Below are 19,420 nucleotides of genomic sequence, written 5' to 3'. Positions count from 1 at the left end.
TGATTTGTAGGACTGGGGGTTGCCCTGGTGCCCTCCAAGCTGCACTGCTCCTCTGAGGTGGTGGGACAGGTCCAGGCTGCCAGGTCCTGCCCTGACAGAAACCCTGGAGTCCCCCAGACAAATCCACAGCAAGCCGTCAGCCATGCTGAACCCAGACACTAACTCTGGACTTCCTACATTTAGTCCATACTGAAGTTCCTTCATTTGTAATTTTCATTAGCCATGGGGATCTTGACTATGATATGCAGGAAAATATCATAGTCAAGGAGACAGAAGGAAATATTTATGATATTGTTAAGAAACTTGGGATATAGTAAAATGAACTTTAGTGGCCAAAGCTACACAGTCTATACATGGGTTAGTTTAAAATTGTCACATTCAACTAACTAATCAGACTCCGGTAACACTGACAAGTGACTGGCCAAGCACTGCAGCTTCTCTTGGTGTGCTCAGTTCTGTATGCAAATAGCTGTGCTGAGTGAAAGCATGAGAAACCTCCTTTGGCACTTGGATTACTTACTTATGCCATTTAAACAAATGCTCATATCTTCCTTGTCTTACCAGTTTTCAAACTTTCTCTGACAACCTCAGACTTTATCTTGCTGTCTGAATATGCACCTCCTTCAGCTTTAGAGCAGACTGTCAGAAGTAGACCCTGTCAAGGGAGTTGCAATATACATTGTACTTTGGGCTGTGGGTATTCTGCCTTCTCATGCCCCTTGAGTTGAAACTTGTGCACTGTCAGACCTGGGAGGTTTCTGACAACTCAGTGTGATGGATGTGGCTACTGCTGTTCCTGTTGGCAGGTCTGGACAGCAAGACTGAACATGTATTCCAGAGATGCAGCTGAAGAGGTACATGCATGCATACACTCATGCTCCCCACCAGTGCGTCTGGCCACAAAACTGAACACAGAAAGAAAGCAGTGTTGTCATGGCAGCCACATAAACACCCACAGCTCTCAAATACATGAACACAGGCAGAGCTGTTGTTTTCTCTGCTAATCAAGTTTGGAGTACACTGGTGAAAACATATACACACAGAGGACTGAAACTCCCGGGTGGAAAATACACTCCAGCCTCTACAGCATCCCTGACCTACAGACTCCCTGTGATCTGTATCTCCTTTTCCAGCTGTTAGCATCTAGGTACATACACACAAACAGTGAAATTTCACAGAAAATAGTGAAGAGCATGATGTAGTAAGGAGATAGGACAGACTGTAGTGATCAGATGCAGGGCTCAGTCAGACAAGTGTACTGCTCAGCAGCTTGTTTACATACAACTAGTCCCTTCTATTCCCCCCTTCTCTCCATTTTCCATGCTTATACTTTTGTGACCCACTTTGATCCCTCCCTTTCTCCAGCCTTGTCTCCTCTCAAGAAACCCAGCCCTAGTTACCTTTTTTCAGTTTGTCCCAGTTTAGCTAAATCCATATCCAAATTTCATATTTCTGATGGCCCTTCTGTGCCTAAGCTTTACAGGAAGCCTTCATTATATGGTAGCAGGCAGGATTCCAGCTAGTTTCAACATTGTGTGTTGTAGCTAAAAGAGAAAATAAAAGTACTTGTTGGACTTTGAATATATTCATGCTAGCTTCAGTACTGCATCTTTGAACCTCTGAAATTCCTCCAGCTTTCATGTAATTTTCCTTTGACCTTTCTGGAAGGATCACATTTCTTTCTACTTTGTTAAACTTCACTTTACTAATTCAGAAGTTGTAACAGGAAATCGTACTTTAATAGCAAAAATGTACTTGTCAAGTTTCTGTCAGGTTGTCCAGAGATCTCATTTTTGAGAACAGGGTCTATATTCTCAATGCTCTTATCTGGCAGTCACCCAGCTACAAATTCTGAGTCAGTTCCAAGACTCTTTGTTGGAATAGTGCTCACATTCTGTTCTGCTTTTTACAACTCATTTTAAAAGTGTTTCAGAGCATCAGAGATGTTCATAGGTATTAAGGTAACTGTAATATATGTGCTGCAGAGCCAATGGTTCTTACTAGCATACCTGAGATTTCAGTTTTGAAGGCAGAAAGCAAACTTAGGCTTGTCCATGGGAAAATCCACTTGCCTTTAGGAAAATCTTTTCACTGCAGACATGCCAGCAATTGAAAATGAGCTCAAAAGAGAAGTTATCATCCATGTCTGTGTCTGAAGTGCACCAAATAGATCTTAATATCCCTGGCCAGCTTCAACTGAGTTCCCACATACTCTGTCTACCCATAGGCCCAGGATATTCATTTCAACCCAGGCTTGGTGACATCTGTTGTAGGTGTGCTTATGTCCACCTGTGTCTCCTACAGACTCTTCAGATCTACACTGCAGTTAGCTTGTCTTCAATCACCAGTGCCTGGATGTACCCCTTGGATGTACTTCTCAGACCACCATTTGATAGCCCCATGCTGCTGGTGAGAACCATCTCAGCTTTGGCTCTGTGCTCAGCAAAAGTGCCAGGGGCTGTTGGTAAACCTCATTACTGGCTTTGGTACTGCCTGTCGAACTCAGGCCCTGCAAGACAGGGCCCGTCAGGGGTTAAAGCCACCCCTGCAGTCTCCACTGTGCCTGGCTGAGCCCTGAGGGGGCCTGGCAACCCTGGCTGTCAGTTCAGATGTCTGAGCCAAACACCATGGCGACTAGCCTAGAGCAGTGCAGGGCCGTATTGCTGTGGCTTTCCCTCAGTGAACAGACTGGCCCCGAGTTCTGATCTCCCCATAGAGTCAAACCACTGACCAGGCCCAGGCACCTGAGTGAGTCCTTTCTCCCCAGTCCTCCCTGGGTTCAGCACTCCTTAGGGGCAGCTTGAGCACCACCCCCTCTCCCCTCAGCACACATCAGGATGCCCTGACCAGCTCCAAATGCTATATATTGTCCCTGCCATGGCCCTGACACAGCTTCAAGTCCTCAGTGTCATGTCCCTGTCCCAGCTTTAAGACTGCCCTGTCTCTGTATCAACTCCAGATTCCCCATCCCACCTCCAAATCCCTTTGCTGTGGCCCTGCTGAGACCTGGCTCTGAGCTGCAGTCTGAGCCACATCCCTTTCCCAGTTCCCTGCCCCTCCTCTGTATCCCCTAAAATAGAACACTGATGCTCCGTAGCAATCAGATCACTGCACAGCTCATCCTTCTGAGCCCAGACCTCTGTGACACGGGAAGGCAACACTTGCTCAAGTTAGGGAGAAGGGGGACTTTTTTCAGGGCCCTGAGGGCACTAAAGCAGTCACTGCCCCTCCACTGGGGCCTTCTCCTACCCCTGCCCATGGCCCAGGATCCTGTCTCAGCTCAGGTATGGTTAATCAGGTCCTGACCTGAGCAATGTTGTAGCTGTGCCTTTCTCTAGCCCTGTCATCTGGATGGACCATTTGGACCTAGTATCCCAGATGCTAAACCTAAAGATCTACAGCCCTAAGCTGTAGACAGCTAATTTCTTACATGAATTGCTTGGACATAGGTTGTAGCTTATCTCCAGCCATGTCTCCTGAATAGACTCTGGATCTATGTAATATCTTGTCTCCAGACCTTTCTCTGGTGCCATGCCCTGCTGCTCTTGGCTGGACACTCCATATAGACCTGGACCTGATCCACGATTGGCACACTGTGTCTGGGATTGTTTAGCTTTTGAATTAAAACAAGTTCCTTTATGTTAACAAACAAGACTGAGGCTAATGAAGACTACATAGGAAATTGTTTGGTATGCAGGTATTCATGATATCTGAGTTGAAAACTCTAACCTGCTTCCACAAGCTAATGTAAGTAGAAGACACTGAAGATAAAAAGTTGTCTTATTTAAAAAAAAAACCAACACCAAAAAACACACACACTCCCCAAAATCTGACATTCCATGCAAAGTCGGTCATAAAATGTTGATACAACCATTTTTTCCCTTGCTGTACACTGGTAATTTCTTCTAATAGTCTTTTTGAAGTACTTTCTATCAACTTATATTTAGAAAACCCACAAACATCGTAACAATCCTCAAAGGTAGTGAGACCCACGCTCCCTATTCAACATCATCTCCTCCCAAAGGAAATAAAGTACATTGAGGGAAGATGTCACTCACAGATTGTCCAAATACAAAGTCAGGATATTTCTGAAGCATTTTTACCAGAACTGTGTAATGCATCATGGAATCCATGTGTTCCTTGTTATTGGGAGAATTTAGCAAAATCAAGTTGAAATTAAGGGTATATGTAGTATAGGAATATTAGTTTCTACAAGTAATATTAATTTAGACCTTTTACATTTTGTGTATGTGCTTTTTTAAATGTAACAATGAAAAGTCTAAAAGCATAAGTTAAAAAAATAAAAGCTCCCATATTATGTTGTCTTACTTGATATGCATGACAGTACATATTCTTTCATTACTTAACATGATTTGTTTATGGACATGTCCATATGTAGGCGGTTTAGAACTTGAAGGCATATGATAGACGCATTTACTATAACTGCAGTATGAAAACATACAAGACTTTTCCAGTTCTTTGTTGCACAATGTTCATGTTCATCCTACACAGATGAACTTTTATGCCATTCTCATTCTTTATCATAAGAAATATAATTGGTTATTCAGACATCCTGAAAGCAGGTGAAACACCACTGACTTCAATCAGTTCATCCCACAGACTCAAATGCCAATGGGGCTATAGGAAATGAAAGATGTTATCTATATTGCAACCTTTTTGTTCAGTTTTCAGTCTGACTGCGGCTTAATCTCTGCAGTCAATGGAAAGATTATTTCTAAAGCACAGCATCACTTACTGAAGGTAATGATCATATTCTTTATAAGGATAATCTAGAAAAAAAATTAAAAGAAAGATTTCTTCTGAGCTGAATTTGAAGTTCTTTGGCTGTATTTAGGGGTACCTACCTACCATCTAAATAAGCTCCTATAATATGAGTTAAAGTTTTTGTACAGGATACACATTGTTACTGCATACAAGAGATTTGATGAAAATCATTATGACCTCTGCAATTCCTGCCCTAAACTACTGAAAGCAATTGTTAGTTATGCAAGTGCATTTGATTTTTAAATGTCGTGCTGCAGTTGCTACTTCAAGAAACCCCATGAACTTTATCACACTATTCTGATTTTTTCTTTTAAAACCAGAAGGATAGTACATTTCATTGAAAATGGAGGCAGTCTATAATGAAGACTACAGGAGATACTGCTTTTTGTTTGGTGCTGAGGACTAAACAATTAATTTATATTTTCTGAAGAAAACTGGGCATAGATAAAATCCAGCTAGTTGAAGATCAGTCTTGAGAGTAATAAAATAATTCTGGTATGATGGCAAAGCTAATAAAAGAAAATAATCATTCAGTTGCTGTCTCTGCAAAGAAGCTGTAGTAGAATTTGGATGTCTGGTAGTTATTTAGATGACCAGTTGCTGAGTGCTGCTTATTTCAGTGACAAATTAAAAGCATAAGGTACAATTTTTGAATATGTGTAAAAAAGGTGAACTAATATATGATGGGAGATGGGATGAAACAGGACACAGAAAGTAAACCAGATCAATCAGTAGCTCAATCATGTTGCCCAGATTATACAAATATACAGCCCTGGAGTTTATTTTAAAATAAAGAAGGAAACACTAGAGAGTTAAATCCATGTGCAGCAACATTATGTTACGTGCAGTGCCTTAAATTCATGTCAAATCTGTCAGCTGTTTTTCAGTGTCTGTCTTGACTACTTTTACAGGTTTTTTTCTCCAGAAACAGTTGAAACTTGCAGCAGATAAAACTTTATCATCTCTGGTTGACTAAGATCCAGCAGTTTCTTTAGTTTAGAAAAGACTTTAAAGCATTTAGAACTTTCTTGGTTTGTACACAGAATAATTGCAATGATAGAAAATATGGTTTAGAATTGTTCCTGACTGGTGTCTAGTTCAAACTCTTGTTCCAAGGCAAGATAAACTACCTATCCTTATTTTTAAAGGACTCTGTCCAATATAAAATGTAATAAAACCATAAAAACTACTACAATATTCATCTGTTTTCTAAAGTATTCCTCATTGTTCCTCCTCCCAGTGATCTTGAATCAGATTAACTATAATAACTGATCCACTCCTTTACTCTGCTTTGCTACATAGCTCACAGTAGACACTCTGATGATGATCTAACACAGCTGGTGACAAAAAAAAGTAACTGCTGACTACATATCAATACCAGTTACTACTAATCACTGTTCTGAAAAGCATTGTAAAGCAAATTATAGGACTCAGGATTAGTTGCCTTTCCATTGAATGAAGAAAGTGCTGATAAGTTTTGCATTCTTTATCCTCCAAAGTTAGAATACATAGCCCAGTAGTTCACCTCTGCAGCTGGAAGCATAATTCCAACTTAATTTCTGTATTAATCAACCACTTATTTGTAAAATATTCTTCCCAGTATTAGCAAATGGACAGATATCTGCCTTTCAAAGCACTGAATTGCACAATATAGTGTAATAAATAAAGTTTCATATTGCAAAAACATACCAAAAATACTCTGTAAGTCACAGATGACCAGGAAGATGATGACAGATAAAGAAAAAATATTTGATAAATGAGATAGACAAGTTCAGGAAGAGTTTTAATACCTTCAAAGTTTAGCCTGAGCAATCTGGACATCTCATTTTGCTATTTCATAGTATAAGGATTACCACCTCTTTCCTTACAGAGCAAAGAAGTAAAAGGATTAGGACAGTAAAAAGTTGTGATAATGTTTATACCAGCACAATGAGAGAAAGGTTTCTTTGCAAATAATCTTTCCCAAATGAATTAACAATTTCTTCAAATAGCCTATTGAAATATTTGTAAGACCTAACATCATGCATTTAACTGGAGTAACAGGTACTTTAGAGACAAAAGTGAAGCTCAGACTTTCACGATTCACACACAAATGGTTAAAAGTATGATCCATGGCATGTTGTTATCCCTGGTTTGAGCAGGCAGTTGATTAGATGAGTCCAGATGCTTCTTTCAACTTGAATTATTTTGATTTCATCTTTTGAAATCTAAAGTTGTAGTGTAGACACAATGAAGCAGCATGGAATTTATACAGCATTTCTACAACACCATTGGTGATTTCTTGTAATCACTTAAATCTGTGAAAGCAAGGTGAAAGTTTTCTGGGCTTTTTGGTGGTTTTTTTTTTTTTTTTCTTTTTTTCCCTTGAATTTTATAAAGGCTGAATATTATTTAATATATACCAAAAGCTTTTAAAAAATTAAAAATTTACATCTTCTTGTCAAAAATATATGTAACAAGAAAGAAGGTATAATGCAAGGTTTTACTGGAAAAAGGTATTATTTTCTCCTACACTGAAAAACAATTTATAGCCATAATTTAATGTTTTTTCTAAACTATAGCTATCTTTTTTTCTCCAATGATTTTCACAAAAGAGTTAAATTTATTGTTGGTTTACTTACTTAGCATATTAAAAGAACATGTTAAATTTTCTCAAAGGTTTACTGATCCTAGTGAGTGGTGAGATTGCCAACCAACTGTGTTTTCAGACATCCACTCATATAATAAAATAATCTTATATTTCCAACTATATCCACAGATTTCCAGGTGCAAAACTAGTTTATTAGGCAGTATTTCAGACTATATATTTCTCATTTTGTGAGAATCTCCAAACAAATAAGAGGAAATACTTGTATAAATAAGGTTAATACAGTTTTTCTTCAGTGGGTGGACTAAGACTTACCTGGAAGGATGGTACTGTTATGTAACTGTGAGGAAAAGGGGGGAAAAAAACCCCCTGAAAACTGTACTCTTTTGTCAGTACTTAGATTCTGGATCTAGTTCAAACATACTTATTTTTTGCAATGTAAAGAATTTAACATCAAAAATAACCTTGCTAGCTAGGTTAGTATCTGTTTATGTAAAAGTAGAATACATTATTTCACTATGTGTCAACTTTTTTGATAACTATTTCCTTCTGCATTATTAATATTATTTTTATATATATTGTTTACTTTTTATCCAAATGAGCTAGTTTCTGGTTAAAATTTTATAACTCTGAGTTAGTGTCTAACACAAATTTTACCTATGTAATGCCACGGAAAGCAGATTACTGTTGTTCACTTCATAGATACATCTGTATCATCAAGATCAGTTGAACAACCACCCAAACTGTTTTTTTCTCTTCATTTGTTACTCAGTCTGTGAGAAGCATTCCATGTCCTCAGGAACAGTTTCACCTTTCATGTGACTCAGCTACTATCCCTTACTGCTGCACTAATAAATATATCATGTACTTAGAACCACTTGTGAAAATTCAGTTTCAACATTAATTTCCTACTCTAATCAGAAGTAGTTCCCTATTGAAGAAAGACATCCCATAATTCAAAGCATAAATGCTACATGCAAGTAAGTATTAAACTATTAGAATTTTGGCCCAGATACTTGTAGATAGTTACATAGCAATAAAGTGTGTTATATATATGTATAATCACAAGGTATGATATGCATTATATTCAGGTGTCATCTATGTTTTGCTTTTTAATAGATTATACTGCTGTATAGCCTTATATAGAATAAGTGATGAGGATCCACTTTAATTCATATATTTAATCAAATAATATTAATAAAAGATCTTAGAAATCTGTTTTCACATACAAGGCACAAATACAAAAAGACTGTATTTTTTAAAATATGTTTAACCTAAGTTTCATGCATAGAAATAAATTTACATCAGATTGTTCTATTTTAACTTTTTGATGATTAGCTGGAAGTTAACTAGTTACATTAGCTAACACCTCTTTAGCAGTTTAAGTCCCCTACAGAATTGTCCTTTATTTAGAAAAGATTTATGTCTAGTGCAACTGGGGAGATAATACCATCCTTACATAGATAAACATTTAACTATTTATGAGAGTTTTGAGGCAAATTATTCTGCTGAAAGAAATGTAAGCTTTGTCATAATAGGCTGTAAGAGACTGGTTTGTATTCATACATTTGTTATGAAATAAGAAATAACCTTTTTTTTTTATCAGAAGTTCAAATAGGTTCTAAGCATTAGATGCAACAACGTCATTGAGTACTATGTCAACTAGTAAACCAGCTCAGGCCGATATTTTTTTTTCAATATAATGGCCCAATGCTAAGGGAAACTGGTGGAGTACTTTCGTTTAATTTCATTTCATATTATTATTTCTTAATAAGGGACTTTCGTAAGGGTCTCCTGGATTTTCATGCCATTTTCATCACACTATTACTATGTCCTGCAGTTACTGAAGTTGGTATATAACTCATTTTGATCTGACAGGAAAGAATTTCATCACATCTTGATCCCTTCCAGATTTTTAGGCTTTGTTTTTTGAGGAAACCACCTATGCAAGCTGCATTCTTGAGATTAACAGTTCCATTCTTCCAGTGGATGACAGCTGTTACGGAGAGGTAACACTTAGCCTTGCGCTTCACTGCTTTCCTCCCATTATGATTAATTAACTACATCTAATAATTCTCAAACTGAAAACAAGTAAATTGCCTCTCAGAGTAATTCATTCCCAGAGTCCTGAAGAAGCAAAATTTCTCAAGAAATTGAAATTTAACAAGTTTTCAAGCCAAATTAATTCACACATCTTTAAAGATATTCTGATGGTAATTCCTGGTTTTATTCAGAGCAAGTGCATACGTAACATTTTTATTTAGTTTTAGTAAAACCTGAACACTATACATTGAGATCACGCAGTGGCAGTGATAAGCTTACAAGGGTTAATTTCAAATTCCCCACCCCCCCACCCAACGACCCCCCAAGTACATGACATTATCATTTAGTTCCCAGGAAAGCAGTGCTAAACTGAGATGATATGAAAAATGTTATAAGTGATTTTTGAAAGCCACTACTAATTTGCAATTCAAAACTGGATATAATATTTAGAGTTATTTGCAATAAATAGTATTTTTTCCATTTTATGTCAAACATGAGAAAATGTGTTATGACAGGTTCTTGTGTTAGGACAACACTACCTTTCTGCTGCACAAATGCTGAAGCAGAAAAGGCACATTTATTTCCAAAACAGGAGACAGTGGTCTTGTAACTAAAGCAAATAGGTAATCAACAACTATCATTTGTGAAGAAGCTACTGAAGTAATTACTGCTCTCCTATCTAATGAACTCTTAGGCTTTACTTGCTGTGCACTGTAATGAATTAGTGATTCGTCTTCTTATGATTGTTTCTGTTTAAAGATTTTTTTCTTTTTTTTGTCATGATTTTGCTAGTTAAAATAATGATGCATTGTATATATTTACAGAGGCATGCAGGAGTCCAGAACAGATCTGATAGGGAGAATGTAACATGTCATTCTATGACTGATATTTCCAGTGACTTCAGGTGGTGTTGCAATGTTCAGTAGAAACTGGGCTGAATTACAGAATCACAGAAACACAGAACAGTTGGAAGGGACCTCTGGAGATCACCTAGTCTAACCCCACTGCTAAAGCAGGTTCACCTAGAGCAGACTGCAGAGTCACATCCAGATTGGTTTTGAATATCTTCAGAGAAGGAGACTCCAGAACTGTGTGACTCCTCAAGGTAAGGAAGTTCTTCCTCATATTCAGAAGGAACTTCTGTTTCAGTTTGTGCCCATTGCCCCTTGTACTGTCACTGGGCAGTACTGAAAAGACCCTGGCCCCATTCTCTTGACTCTTTGCCCTTAAAGTATTTGTGTAATTGATAAGGTCCCCCCTCAGTCTTCTCTTCTCCAGGCTAAACAGACTCAGCTCTCTCAGCCTTTCCTCATAAGGGAGATGCTCCAGTCCCCTCATCATCTTTGTAGCCTTTCGCTAGACCGTCTCCAGCAGTTCCCTGTCTCTTTTGAACTGGGGAACCCAGAACTGGACACAGTCCCCCAGATGTGTCCTCATCAGGGCAAAGAGGGAAAGAATCACCTCCCTCCACCTGCTGGCCACGCTCCTCCTAATGCACTCCAGCATGATCCTATTGGCCTTCTTCGCTACCAGGTCACACTGCTGGCTCATGGGCAACTTGCTGTCCACCAGAACTCCCAGGTCCTTCTCTGCAGAGCTGACTTCCAGCAGGTCAACCCCAGCCTGTCCTGGTGCACGGGGTTGTTCCTCCCTGGGTGCAGGGCCTTACATTTGTTGAACTCCATGTGGTTCCTCCCCACCCAGCTCTCCAGCCTGTCCAGGACCCACTGAATGGAAGCCCAGCCTTCTGGTGAATCTGCCACTCCTCCCAGTTTTGTATCATCAACAAACCTTGAAACAGTAGATACAAGCCTTCTCAAATTTTGAATCCATTTACTAGTGTCTTGTCAATTTATGCTTTGAAGTGGTAAGGTAAGGTTCAAGTTTCTCAAATACCTCAAAAAACATGTTTCATTCACAACAATGAATAATGAATGTTTATAATTTGCATCACTTTTGTGAAACTAAGGAAACAAGTCTTGAAAAGTATGCAGTTGAACAACAGCTAAAATTCTGTAGACATCCAACAACATGTTACAATCTCATATGAATAATGGAGATCTGGCACTGGGTATAACATTCAGTCCTCAAACATATGAATACCACAACAGGAAAGAAGATCCCAAAATCGGCACAGAATAAAAGTGTAGCTCTGTGTGATGTCCAAGTAGCCCCAACTAAAGGCAATGCTGATTAACATAGGTGAGATGACAAGATAAAACGAGTGTATTATTTTAACATGTATGTCTTGAGGAATCTCTATCATAACTATGTATTGTGCCCTAGAGGTTTGTCTCAAGGGGATCAGTCCTACAGTCCTATTTTTTATTTACTTTTCAGTCAGAAAGTGGCAGAATAAACACATCAATAAAGCAGGGAAAACAAACTAATAAAACCCCAGAATAATCATAATTTTTCTCTTCTGATATTAGTATAAATTTCATGTTATTTTCTTACATCTAAGTCCAATACAAACAGAATACTTTATCTACAAAATACAGTGATTTAGCATTGCCAGTTTACAATCCATAATAGGGGAATAGGTTCCTATATTCCCAAAATACATCAGCTTGCTTTATTTTTACTATGCCATATTTTATTGTGTTTGCATTGGCTTGCTATTCCAGCTACATATGTACATGTTAAGCATTATGATGTTGAAAAAAACTGTGAAATGAAATCTGTATTCAGTAAATCAATTCAGAAAGTCTATTTCACTTAATCTCTTTTTTATGATTGCTGATAAAAAGGGAAGAAACAAGAAAAGCAAGCTATACTGCCACTATTGACCATGGTATTTTACAGGATATTAATAATTAAACTCTCTCCTAATTGACAAAAAAAGCATTCAAAGTGAATAAAAAGAAAACAGGAGTACTCAAAGCTTGGTTTAACAGCTTTGTTTATGATTATGCCAAGCTAGACTAATGACACTGTACTTAAAATATTGATAGAGAAATCTAACAAATCTTTTGAGATGGTTAAGATTTATTCCTAAGCATTGAAAGAAAACAAATCAAGATATAATCAAGATATAATTGTGGTAAATATTCTTAATAGTTCTCCTTTAATATATAAGATGTCAAAAAATATTAAAACCACATAAGTCATGCTAATGTCAAAAGAGCAGGGGATGTTCTAACACAGGAAATTATTGTAATAGCCATTCCAGATAAATACCTGTAACCTCAGCTGCATAGAGAGCTTGAGGCAAACCTTGGAACAGAAGTTCAGACATCAGTAAATTAACAAGACAAAACAGATGTAATGAAGATGTCACAGGAATTCTCTTTTAATTCTATTTAGGCCTATTACGTATAGGCATTTAGGCTGTTATAAGCATGTCAGGAAGTAGACAGATGTGTCATAAACCAAAAGAAATAAAAATAACTTCTAATGAGGAATATTTCTCATATCTTTTGTAGAATCTAAAGTACACGTAACTTACAGGTAATGTACTAAGAAGGCTTTTATTCAGTTGGAAAGTGTATGAGTTTACAACAAGGTTAACTATAGTTTCTAATTCAATTAGTAGCAGAGTCAATATTGGCTATTCAAAGAAAATGATGCCTTGGAATGCTTTCTGTAAGTCAGAAGGGAGTTATTTTAACTGGATTTACAAAATGATTTATCATCTACTTGATGCTGCTACCTGGCATAAGGAAGCATATGCACTTTTTGCCTCCCATCAGCTTGAAGAGGAGATTATTACTATGAGTCATTCCTTCTAGATACACAGAATGCATAAAAATTTCCACTATTATTGGCATGTCCTGAATTTCCATTTCAGGACTATCATAGTTAGGGTTCCATATCATCTCTTTCCTTTAGTTACTTTTGATTAAGGGCTGGCTGTATCGTACCTAAAGAGGAAAAAATTTCATTCCTCTTAGAGTTAAATTAATTTGGTTTCAGCCTAATTAATTACATTTATTTCTGCTATTTGTGCCTTTTTTTGTGTAAATGGATAAAATAATGCCTCTTATTGGAGAAACATATACAGTAAGATTTAGTTCAAGATTAAGACATCTAAATGGAGGCATCTACAGAAAAGTATCTTCATATATCGGCTAGATTTCCCAGTTCCCATTTTACCCAATGGAAATCTAATCTATGCAGCCAACAGAAGCCAGAGGGAAACGTAGCTGAGAAGATGTTAAAAGAAGCTTATTACATAGTTGTTTTGTGTTATTTAGGATAACCTATGCTATCTATGGTTTAATGGATACAAATTAGTATTTGCAGAAAATACTCAGAAAATAATGGCAGCTCAAGATTACACTAGATGAGTAACAGGATTTTGCCCTCAGCGGCTGCTTTAGAGGGTTCTGAATCAGCATAGAAGTTTAATATTGGTGAACCAAACTAGTATGAACCATTTTCAGCACAGCCTTAGAATCCAAACTTGCTATCCTTTACAGGTCTTGAGGAATCTCTGAGGTTATTGGTAAAAAGAGTAAGAATGTTTAAAAAGATTAGTAATAAAAACCCCAAGCAAACAGATATTTGGTTAGATCAATAAAAGCTTTATAAAAGCTATAGCTGCGACCTATCTTTTATTATGAATTCCCATCAGTTTTATAACTAAAAAAGTGCAGTTTGCCTGAGTATACTTGAATTAGAGTATCAAATGTTAATTTTTCATATGAAGCATTTTTTAAAATCTTGCAGACATTCATATGTACAACAACATACTGAAATTGAAGTATTTTATGTAGGCTGTGCTTGGTCAGGTCAGTGGCATCTCAAATCATTATCACTAATGCAGCAAGTAGACACAGAAGGATTTCTGATTATATAGTATGTCATGTAATCATGTTAACCCAGTTGCCTTCAGAATTTACTCTAGTGCTTTCATAATCAGAAAAAAATATGTGAGTTCACTCAAGGCTAGTGTTTCAATTGCAGAGCATTCACATCTTTGAGCTGTATCAGCTGTTTACAAATTAACAGATCTTCTCTTCATAATTTATCTTTGTGACCAGAAATGCTTTTATTCAGTACATCTCTTTCTGCCTTATATATAACAAGTATTTTCAGATGTGATAACTATCTAAGATTTTAACCATATATTTTATGGATCAGGAGAAAAAGAATGCTTTCACAGACTGTGGAATGATATGAAAAAATGTCCACTCTGAACAGAAACTGTAAAGCAAGATGCATGAAATATATTTAACTGCTAAAATATTTTGGGTACAGTTCTACTGGAAGTCATCATCTGTAAGTATTCTAGTCTGGGACTAATAAATCACTGATTGACAGGAAGTATTTTAAAGGAGTAGTCAAGTTTGGGTGTTAAGAAATACTCAGAATAAGTAGCATGGAAAATCCAAAAATACTTTCATTTATCTGATTGGGCTGAGACATATCAAACGAAATCTAATGTTGGAAAATATGCAGAAATATGTGATGATGGGAGAAATAATGGCCTCAAATGTGAATTACAGAACATTTTTTATTTTATTATTATATCCTAAAATAGATCGTAAGCAGGGAGCAAAGATTTCAGAAAAAATCATAAGAATGTATAGAGGGAGAACTTTTAAATTGAGTTATCTTACAGACCCTATGTTAAGAATGGCTAACAAAGTATTTCTTGATTGTGTAGAAACTAGTTATGATTACTTATTGAATAACAAATAACTCCTTCATAAAAGAAAGTGTCCCATAAAAGCATGTGTTAATAATTTATATATATACAACCAGAAAAAGATCTTACTTTTTGAGCTGGCTTTCATATTATTTAGCCATATTTCTGGGAAGATTTATCTTTTTGTAACCACTACTAAAATTTATTTATGCATTCAGAATGAACAGATATTATGACTAGTTTCTATTTTTCAGTTCATTAAGTAATCAAAATCACTGAGATATGCAAATATTTGATTCATATTATTACAGTTAAAAATAAATATATTTTCTAAAAAACTCTATACTTTCATTCCTTTTCAGTCCCAGTTTTAAATTATGTAAGTTCTATTGTAGAAGATACTGGAAAAATTTTGCTTGGCAATTAGAGGCATGCATCTGAGGTGTTACCTCTATGGTTTTTTATGGATTTACATAGAATATAGAACTTTCCTGGTTCACACTTCCCTGATTGTCTTCCAAATTTTGCCTTACTGTTTAAATGTAAGATTTATTCCCCTGCTTGAACAAGGAATATCAGTCAGTTTATGAATAAGAAGTTCTCACTGAATATTTCCTAAGGACAACATTTCTTTTTGGATGAGAAAAAAAAACAGTATGGCCAATATACTTAAGGGTTTTGTGGTGTTTTGTGGTTTTGCTGTTTCAGGGATAGTAAAAGGCCTATAATCCTTCTGAAGCATTTTAAAATGATTGATGTCATATAGTTTTCATCAATAATTAATAATGTGCAACAAAATTTACAACAAAATTACAGGCTTCATTCCTGCATGCTGGAATGTTTCTTTTTGCTGGACTACCATAAAAACTCAAGCACTTTGAATTTCTACTACTATATTGTATAGTCATTTTTTTTTGTGCAAATATGGGTTGTTCCACATTTGATAGATGGGTGCATTCTGAGTTGTGGCAGACAGAATTACACTTGCGCAAATATTGAAGATATTCAAAGCCTGACTGAACACAGTCCTGGGAAACCTCCTTTAGTTGACCCTTTGCTTGTAACAAAATGATAAAACCCAACAGTAGTAATATAGAGAAAGTTAAAAAGAGGAAGGTTAAAACAAATCAGAATTTCCTGCAGTTGTCTCTACCTATACTATTGTTATCTTTCATTGATATATCGTCTTCCTTTCTCCTGAAAGTATATGAAAACTACTTTGAATGTAAAGTTTATACACATATACAGTGGACATACAGTTGTTTAAAAAAGAAGTAAATGCAACACATTTTTTAAAAAGATACACGAAGTTAAAGCCTAGTCTTGAGACAGTGCACTGCATATAAGTGAATGGAATAATAAACATGTTATGAAGTGGATTCATGTTATTTAGATGAATTAAGGTTTGAGGTTTAGCTTTTCCAGCTCTTTTATTTCACTTTTGTGTACACTTGCACTGAAGAGAAAACAAAATACAAAAAGAGAAAATTACAATATTTACCATCTGTTCTTCCATATTCTAATCACTGATTTTCTTTTAAAATGCAACTTTTCTATCTTTGTAGTCCAGCCATTTCAGAATTATTCTACTTTTCCCCTGCTTCTTTCCTGTAATTGGTGATTTATCCTGTACTGCATGCCCAGTATATGTTGTTTTGGTGTCACTCAAATTCTATGAACATTTATTTCCTGGTCCTCTGACTAGTAGTCCTTTTCCAAACAAGCTTTTAAGCACTAATAACTCTGATCAGGATTCAAATTGGCTTATCCCAAGGTATCCTTTCTTTGATTGTTTCATGTAATTAAAAATAGACCTAATCCATAATGTCTTTAAGTTTGACTGGAAATACACAAAGTCTCAGATATAATTTGAGATGCTGGAGTGATCTGAACCATGACTGGAGGAAGAAAAATACACATTCTTCTACCAAGAAGTTGGATACTTTGAGTAAACCTGAGTCTCAGTCTATGAGAAATCTATGATACTTACAATGCACAACAAAATGAATCAAATGTCTAGTCAAATGGACAAATGCTTGAACCACAAATCTTTGTATGTTCCTTAGCTATTGATTTAAAGATGATTTTCTGTACTTCTTTAAGTAGTTTTAAATATTTCTAAGCATTTTTATTTTTCAAATTGAAAATTTGAAAATTAGGTAAGGAAATTAATTAAGAGCTTATATTAAGAGAATGGTGTTTAGATATGCACATTTAAATGGAATTCAAGTAATGTCAGTTTGGAAAACAGACAGAATGAAGAATGGGTGAATACAGGATTTCTGGCCGTTTTGTGATTTAGATATTTTCTGACAAGTTGCTAAAACTAGACTGTTGGATAAATTTGCTTTTTGACACATGCATCCAAAATGAAATATTCTCATTAGAATGGCAACATAAAGTTTTTTTTTCTATTTCAGTGCTCACACCATTTGCAGTGTTAGGCATCAGAAGGAGAGAACTAGTTCAAATTTGTAACCTGAAGTACTCTAGCAATGATTCTGAAAACCTTGGTCAACATGGTGGTGAAGGTTAGCTCAGAGAAAGCAGATCGCTGATAGGGACTCTAGGGTTGCCTTCTTCCTGACTCAGAAGAGTCCTGAATCTGTTCAAAATCAGAACAAACTTATTTTATCCACATTACATTGTATTTGTCCATGGAACACCTCTGAACCGCACTAGATGCTCTCATGTCCCTAATCTGCAATTACTGTTTCCTACTCTCTCCTGTTTAAAGTCTCTGAAATAATGTAAATGCAGTTTTGTAGCCACTGGGCTAATTATTTATGAGCCTGAAATTGCTGATATTCTACATGCAGTGAGAGTTGCTGTGGCTGAAAACTGTGAGATAATTTAAAAGCCTTTGCATAGTAGAAGCAGTGAAAACTGTGTAGTATCACAATATCAACCATAGCACCTTTACTGTACTCTGTTAAGTTTTGATTTTGATGAAGCACAGACACCCAATAATGAGCCAATATTTATCCAATGTACATAGGCAAGGAACCAGGAACCAGAAGTGAACTAGGAAACAGTTATTTTTCAATATATATTTATTCTGTAAATTCCTAGACTTCTAATTGTGGTCTAGTAAGCATCCTTGTCCTCAGCTTTGGAAATGCATAGAATCCAGGGTCCCTGACATGATTTAAGAAAGCTAGATGACAATCAGATGAACAACTGGAATTTTTAAGCTCCAGGCTACATAGCAATGAGCATAGAAATCACATTGCTGCATGACATATAGGTAAGCAGCATCCCAGTTCAGCATTCTACTCTCTTCACTCCTATTTCTACATGCCAATAAATATGGAAGACTTCTTTGCAAGTTTGGCTTCCATTTGAGAAAAGTTCAGTAAACTCAGTGCAGGGGGTGGGGGGGTGGGGGGGGGGGGGGGGTGGGGGGGGGGGGGGCAGGGCAGGGCCGGGGCAGGGGGAGAGAGAGAGAACTACAACTAGGAAAGAGGTTGACAGATATACTCTTTTTGATGAAAAAAACTTTGTCAAAAAATATCCAGTTTAACTCTAAACATGGCAAAATCTGTCTAGCTATGTGAGAGTTAATTAGTGAATACACTGCCCAAACCGGCTGTAACGCCTCATACGGCAATCAGTCTTCAGAAACACAGGAAATTATTCTATTTCAGATATATCAAAAACCTATCATTACACATCTATCACTCTATACGTAAGTTTTAATCAAGAATAATAAACTCTGATTTTCTTCTTACTGAAGAGTTGTAACAAATTCCATATATGCAAACAAATGTCTGATATTACATACAAACAGAAAACTGGTAAATATTAAGCTATTTGAAATAGTTTTGAATTATTTCTTGCCTTGTTACAAATTCTGTTTAAATTTCTGTTATGTTGCTTGTTGATGACATTTTCCGAAGCAGTTTCAAAATTTGGTTTCATCAGTTTGGCATAGAATAAGAAAACCTGAACTTAGAGTTTGGACAACAAATATCTATCTGTTGCGAAATTGCTGTTCAAAGGTGGAGCATTATGGGTAGTGAGACAAGAAATAAAACCACTAATAATGTTACAATACCAAAAGAGAAGACATTACTCTTTTTTTTTTATTATTGGTCTTTTTTCTCATCACAGTTGTGTACAGAAAGAGTATGAAGGTTGTCAAAAAACATTCTTAGGCTTTTGAACCATGTTGTGCTGAATAATTGGGCTGCAGAGGTTACATAACAGGTATTTCATTTGCTGTTTTGGGAAAATCATTCAATTTTATACATCTTCAAATAAGTTATTCTTATGTCCCTTCTGTTGCTTTTTGTTTTAAGGCTAGACTTACTAATATAAAGTTTAGTTCTATTAAGTAAAAAAGAAAGAATCCAGTCATTTATCCTCCAAAATTTTATTATAGTATTGTTTAAAAACAATTAATTTATGTT

Source organism: Falco naumanni, chromosome 2 (genome assembly GCF_017639655.2).
Source record: "Falco naumanni isolate bFalNau1 chromosome 2, bFalNau1.pat, whole genome shotgun sequence".
Classification (NCBI taxonomy): Eukaryota; Metazoa; Chordata; class Aves; order Falconiformes; family Falconidae; genus Falco; species Falco naumanni.
Note: the sequence above shows the minus strand (reverse complement) of the source record.